Genomic DNA, 6874 nt, shown 5'->3' on the forward strand with positions numbered 1-6874 from the left:
TGGTTCTGTTTCTCTAAAGAACTTTGCTGAAAACAATATCCAATGGAAGGGAATATGAAGACCAAATGGTTGGTCCTGAAAACATACATGAGTGACATTATCCAGACTGAGCTGGTTACATATACACAAGAGGAATATATGTGATGCATGGAGGGATATATGGGCAAGTTTGAATAAAGGAAAGGGAAGGGAAAATAATGTAATTATAATATAATGTAAAGAAATAAAAGAAGTAATTAAAAGGGGAGGAATAGAGATGCAGAAAAAGAGGAGCTGGATTTGTGATTCTGTTACCTGTGGGAGTATACAGGTTTTCAAATATGTATATAACATTTTATCTCTTACCTGGGTTGTAAATAAATGGTGTTTTACTGTTCACTAAGACTGGCCTATTCTGCCCACAATGCAGTGCAGTTGGTCACAGCCATCAGGGTGAGCTTTGCTAAAGAGAACATTTTCTTACAGGTCCACCAAACCTGACAAGATGTGAGACCCAAGGAGGAGAGGGATATTCTGCGTCTTCTTTTTCTGTGACATAACTTGCAGAATCCTTTTAAAACCAAGAAGCAGTAAAGATCGCCTACTCCTTCACTCACAGATGGGCCCTGAAGCTCAGGGCCCAACCCTTCCTGTTGCTGTAGTTGATTAATCTGTTCTACTTGCCCAGCAATGGTGCCGCAAGTTTCTTGCTACCCGCCCTGATGCTCCAGATTCTCTCAAATGAAAGACACACACACACACACACACACACACACACACACACACACACACACACACACAGAGAGAGAGAGAGAGAGAGAGAGAGAGAGAGAGAGAGAGAGAGAGAGAGAGAGAGAGAGAGAGAGAAAGGCAATTCTGTTTCTTCTATGGTGCCTTCTGTCTCCCTGCCCAGCCATTGGCTGCCAGCAATTTTGTTCACCAATCAGAACCAGCTGGGGTCAGGGACCTCCATCATCTTACATGCAGGATTCTCGTGCAATTTGGAAACCCAAATAACATAATACAAACATTAAAACAAATCCACAACATCTTCCCTTCTGAAACGGGGGTGTTAGGAAACTACTGCTGGCAGTTTGTGCTAGTTGAGACTGGCTTTCTTTAAAACATTCCAATGGCGGCATCAGTCACTTGTTGAATATTTTTGAAGTGACTTTTCAGCTTCATGACTGTCATATGCTTTAGAATCAGATGTGTGTACCACAGTCAGCACTGAGGTCTCAGTGTTGGGATTTAAATCTTGACTCGAGTCCAGACAGAACACACCAAGCCAACATGGTTCCAGGTGGAGAGGTTTAATGAGAGAAGAAGAGGAGAAGAGGGGAGAAGCAAAGGCCGGCCATGAACACATGGAGGAAAGGGGTCGATGGGGAGAGAAGGGACAAAGGGGAAGAGCAGGGGAGAGAAGAGAGCAAAGAGTAAGAAACAATGAGGAGGGGGCAAGCAGCCCCTTCTATAGTGTTGGGTACAGCTGACTGTTGCCAGGCAACTGCGGGGCAGAGTATATCTGGCTGTTGCCAGGTAGCTGTGGGGGTGGAGCTTAGACTGAATACCCACAGCTCAGAACAGAGAATATGCAAGAACAGGGCCCCTCTGCCTTTTTCTTGTTGGCTTTGATAGCTGCTTGGCTCAGGCTTGGCCACTGCAGATCCTCGGTAGTTGTAGGTACTGCTCTGAAGGGCTTCACAAGAGCCTGGAACTGTTCCTGCATTTCCAGCTCTTTCCTCAGGATGTGGGGCCTCATAGTTCCTCAGGGACAGGTCAGGAGCTGCCATCTTGAACCAGTACAAGGTAAGCCTAGGTCCTAGAGAAGCAAGAGCTTGCTGAGCTTCCGGACCTCTCAGCTATGCTAGCTCTGTAGGCCTGAGTGGTGTGCATGTCCCAGAGAAGCCTGCACTTGACAAGAGCCCCTCAACCCATTGAGACAGCAGTGGCTCCTGCCATTTCTCTCTAGTTGGATTTTAATCCTAACCCTAAGTCCTTGTCTCTCACAGCAGTGCAGATCAGGGATGGTCTTTCTGTGGGCCTCTATCTGTGCTGACACTAGGGACGGACAGCCGGTTAGAGGCTTCTAGGGCTTTATTTCATCTGCAAGGGCACCTGAGACAGCCCAGAGCCTTGGGAAGTGGGTGCCTGGACACCATCCACTCGATCCCAGGCTGTGCTTCCTGAGTCTCTCAGTTTAGACTCCTCAGCTTTGTTTGGTTCTGCTGTTTTTAAGACAGTGATTTCGATGGAAATTATTTCCAACTTGCAGAAAGTGTGCAGCTGTGGGACGCGGGCACCCGTGGGCTCCCTCCACCCCCGCACCACACATTAATCAAGACATTTTGAGAGACAATTGCGTCCTTATAACCCTGATCGTCCAGTATGTCAGTTTGTAGATTATTTCCTTAAAGTACTAACACACTGGGTCACAAGCTCTGAAAACCAGCAGTGGCTCCTGGCCACTGGAGGAGGTGGTGCTTTTGTTCTCAGCTGGAGTCTTTCCTCTGCGCACATACCAGTGTCTGACCACCATTCCTGAGGTCAAATCATCCTGTTATGCTGTCTGTGCACCGTTTGAGTTCCCAGGGGCAAGGCTTTGTTACTGCTTTGTTCGCAGGGATGCATTTCCTCAACAAAGGCATTTCCTAATCTACACGAAGGGGCCAGGAAACAAAGGCGTCCTAGAAAATTGGAGCAAGTCATAGCTCCTATTGGTATTCTGTCTAAGCTCCAACCCCACAGCTACCTGGGAACAGCCCCGTATGCCCCGCCCCACTGTTGCCTAGCAACAGCCAGATGTGCCTGACTATATAAGGAGCTGCTTGCCCCCTCCTCTCTCTCTTGCCCTTCCTCTTCTCTGCTCTCATGCCCTCTCTGTCCCTGTTCCTTCTCTCTATCTCCCCCCACTTCCCTCCACGTGCTCATGGCTGACCTCCTTTGTTCCTCCCTTCTTCTCCTCTTCTTCTCTCATTAAACCTCTCCAGTGGAACCATGTTGGCTTGGTATGTTCTGTCTGGTCACCGGGTTGAGATTTAAACCCTAACATCGGTGCCCTCTCTAGTCAGGCACAGCTGGCTGTTGCTAGGCAACTGTGGGGCGGAGCAAACCTGGCTGTTCCCAGGTAGCTGTGGGGCTGGAGCTTAGACAGGATACCAACAGCTTTAATAAAATGAGACAGGAGAGAGGCATCTGGAACTGAATGCTCAGAGTTGTCCTGGCCACTTAGAGATCTGTTCTGATGGGATGGGGCAGCTGATAGCCTGGAGGGAGGAAGGAACCCAGCTACTTGGGAAACTGATACGGAAGAATTGCCTGGCAAATTTAGTAAGGCTCTGTCTAAAAACAAAACAAACAAACAAAAAAAAAAAAACGAAAAAAAAAAAGATTGGTTGTGTGGCTTAGTGGTAGAGCACTTGCCTGGCACTTTGAATATCTAGGTTCAATCTCCAGAACCATGAAAGGAAGGAAGAAGGGAGGGAGGGAGGAAGGAAGGAAGGAGAAAGAAAGAAAGATAATTAGAAGGAACTAAGCCATTGTGAAGGTGTGTGTGTGTGTGTGTGTGTGTGTGTGTGTGTGTGAGAGAGAGAGAGAGAGAGAGAGAGAGAGACAGAGAGAGAGACAGAGAGAGAGACTGCATTTTCTCATTATTCTGTGGCCCTACCATTGCTTGGAAGGAAGACTTAACCCACAATAGAGCAGAAGCAGGACAGAGTCCACCTCCTCAGCCTCCTGAAGATTCTGTATGTGGCCTCGAGTAAGGTTCCAGGAGCCGTCTAGGAAAGGCTAAGGCTTGCAGGTGACCTTCCTGAAGATGGCCCAGTTTTTTAACATGGTCTGCGATGGGTGAACTCTGTGAGGCAAGGTCCCACAGAGACATCAGGGATGTTTCTTGCAGCTGATATGCCTTTCCTATTGCAATTATTAAAAAATATATAAAAGTCCTGGACATTAGTGCACCCTATTGAGCAGATTTCCTGCTTCTCAACATAAAGATTAACTTTTGTGAATTAATGATGTTTAGATGAATTAATGATTTTACAAAATTTCTGATTTGGTTTCAATAATCTTAGAAAGTTTTAAGAGATAGTTTTAGCTGTTTTGCTAAAAAGTTGTAATAAAGTTAGAATCAAGAATAGAAGGTGCCCATTCCTCATAATAGTAAGTAAAGGCTGCATAATAAGAAATACAATGAGCTTTCATAATTATACTAAAAAGAAATAGACTTGGGACAAATTTGTGTTTGAGGAAAAGCATTCAGGTCCAAAGATATAGCCATAGTGTGCACTCTGATAAGTCAAGGTCATATGAAACTGTTTCTTTGAACATACAATGAGCATATAGAATGAAACAGTGCTTTGAACTTGTTATTGATACTCTGTAATTCCCATTTCGTGTAACAGTTTACCTATGAGATAATTTTCTAAAGACCTTTTGTCTAAGAAGGTATAAAAAGGTCAGAGAAAATAAAGTTGGTGGCTTGGGCTCTGCCCCATCCATCCATCCATCCATCCATCCATCCATCCATCCATCCATCCAAATGTTTGGGTACAGCCATATTCTGCTTCACCTGGTGTGTATGTGTCTGTGTAAGTGATATCTTTCCTTTATTCTTTTCTCTCGGGTTCACAAAGAGTTAATGAGCTCACTGTTCAGCAAGAGGCTTCTGGCTGACAAGAGAAAGGAGCACTAGCAGAAAACACTTTTACTTAATTCCCCAAATGGCATGTGTTAATTGACAGAATATTAGCGCTTTCTAAAGCACGAGTAATAAAGTGTTGATTTTAGCACGGAACAATAAGCCAGAACAGTAATAAAGATTGCAGTTTCAGGCAGCCCTGGGAGCATGGTTCCTAGCAGAGCCTTCTCTTCACTGAGCAGTAGGAGAGAACTGAGCAGTGGCGCTAGGATGGGAAACAGTGCCTTCCATTCTCATATGGAAACAGCGCAGAAAACCGGTGTCTGTCAGCTTAAAGACCATGATCTGACTGAGTTCCCCTTAGAGTTGCAGAAGCTGATGAGCAATCTTAGGACCATCAATTTGTCCAACAAAATTGACAGTCTACCACCTCTGATAATAGGAAAGTTCACTCTTCTAAAGAGCCTATCCCTCAACCTCAAACTGACTGTTCTACCTGCTGAACTAGGCAATCTGAAAAAACTAGAGACACTAAGTCTCAACAACGATCCCCTGAGAGAGCTACCGTCTACCTCTGGGCAGCTGTTGGCACTGAAGACCCTGAGCATCTCTGGGAATTAGCTGGGAGCATTACCACCCCAGCTTTGTAGCATGTGACATCTGGTTATAGCAGATCTCTCCAAAAACCAGATTCAGAGTATACTTGACACAGTCGGGGAGCTGCAGGCCTTTGAACTCGATCTCAGATCTCCGTGAGGATATCCTGCTGTCCTCCCCTCAAAGTCCTCCGGCTGGAAGAAAGCTGCCTTGAGCTCAGCCTGCTTCCACAAAGCGTCGTCAGCAACTCCCAAATCTGCCTGCTCACTGTGGAAGGCAATCTCTTTGAAACAAGGAAACTTCGAGAACTAGAGGGTTGTGATAAGTACACGGAGAGGTTCACAGACCAAGAAGAAATTTGCATGATGTTCTCCAGGACCATGGGACACTGACTTGGAACCTCTGTTGGAATCTGAGTCAAAGGCTCCTGACGTTGGATGCGCTGCAGATAACATTTTACTCAATGACCTTTTCCTTTTCAGGACTATGCCAGATGAGTTAAAGGAAAGGGATTTAGAAGTAGGAGACAGGAAGAACCCTTCATCTTGAGCCATATAGGGCCATGGCCAGTGTCGATCTTCAAAACCGCGGTTAGTTGGGCTCTAAGGAACCAGTAGGCAGTTGCTGTTCATGCAGGAGAATGCTGCCTGTTAACAGGGGGACCCATGCCGCAGCTTAAGACTTTGTTGAATTGCAGACTGTCAGCTTTCACAGAGTCAGTCCCCATCAACTCTGTGTTAACACATCATATTTTTTTATGAAATTCTAATTTGTGGGGAACATGTATGGCTAAGGGTGGATGCTTTAGTTCCAGTACATTAACTCAGTAGCCATGCTTACACTTGGAACTTGGGATATACATAAACACGTTAACTGTCTTAAAGAGAGCTTTGTCAGGAGGAAGGCCACCAAGAATGTTCCCTAAGGCTGCAGTAGCGATTTTTGTTTTTTAACTATTGCAGGTGCCTTATTGGTAGAGGGCTCTGAAAGAGCTAAAACTATATGGAAAATTATAATTTTTTTTTGTTTTTAGACAGGTGTTTGCTATGTAGCTCAGACTTGCCTCAGACTCAAAATCTCCTGACCTCAAACCTCCCCTCTCCCCAACATGCTGGGATTATAGGCATGTGCCACACGGCCTACTTGTAAGATTTTTAAATTAATTTTAGTATTCAAGATTTTCTTGAAGCTTTGTTAAAAATCATGTGCTATTTCTGGCAGCCCCTCCCCTTTTAGTATTTATAACTGTACTAATTGGATTACCTTGAATAAAACCATTGCTACAGTATTTTAAAGTAACCTATATTTATCATGGTTATTCTCTGAATGAGAATATTCTAAATAAAATATTTTTAGTGGAAAAAAAAACAATTAAGTTTACCCAGTGATTAATAAAGCACAGAACAATAAGAAAAAGTTAAATTTTTAGCACATAACAGTAATAAAGAGTTAAATTTTCCCAGCACTTCATGAAGCATAGAACAGTAAGACAGAGTTAAAGTTTTTTTGCACAGAAAAGTAATAAAGAGTTAAGCTTCTTCAGCGCTTAATAAAGTACAGAACAGTGATATTGAGTTGTAAAATAAAGATACAGCATTTAATAAAGCACAAAGATTTATAAGATAAAAATAAAGCACAGAGAGATAAAGACAAAAG

At 44.2% G+C, this 6874-nt stretch overlaps 1 pseudogene; it reads left to right on the forward strand.

Moving 5' to 3' along the window:
- The first annotated feature begins 4837 nt into the window (after positions 1-4837).
- Positions 4838-5584, forward strand: Lrrc57-ps2 (leucine rich repeat containing 57, pseudogene 2; annotated as a pseudogene).
- The last annotated feature ends 1290 nt before the right edge of the window (positions 5585-6874 follow it).

This window comes from Rattus norvegicus, chromosome 11 (genome assembly GCF_036323735.1).
Source record: "Rattus norvegicus strain BN/NHsdMcwi chromosome 11, GRCr8, whole genome shotgun sequence".
NCBI classification, from domain to species: Eukaryota; Metazoa; Chordata; class Mammalia; order Rodentia; family Muridae; genus Rattus; species Rattus norvegicus.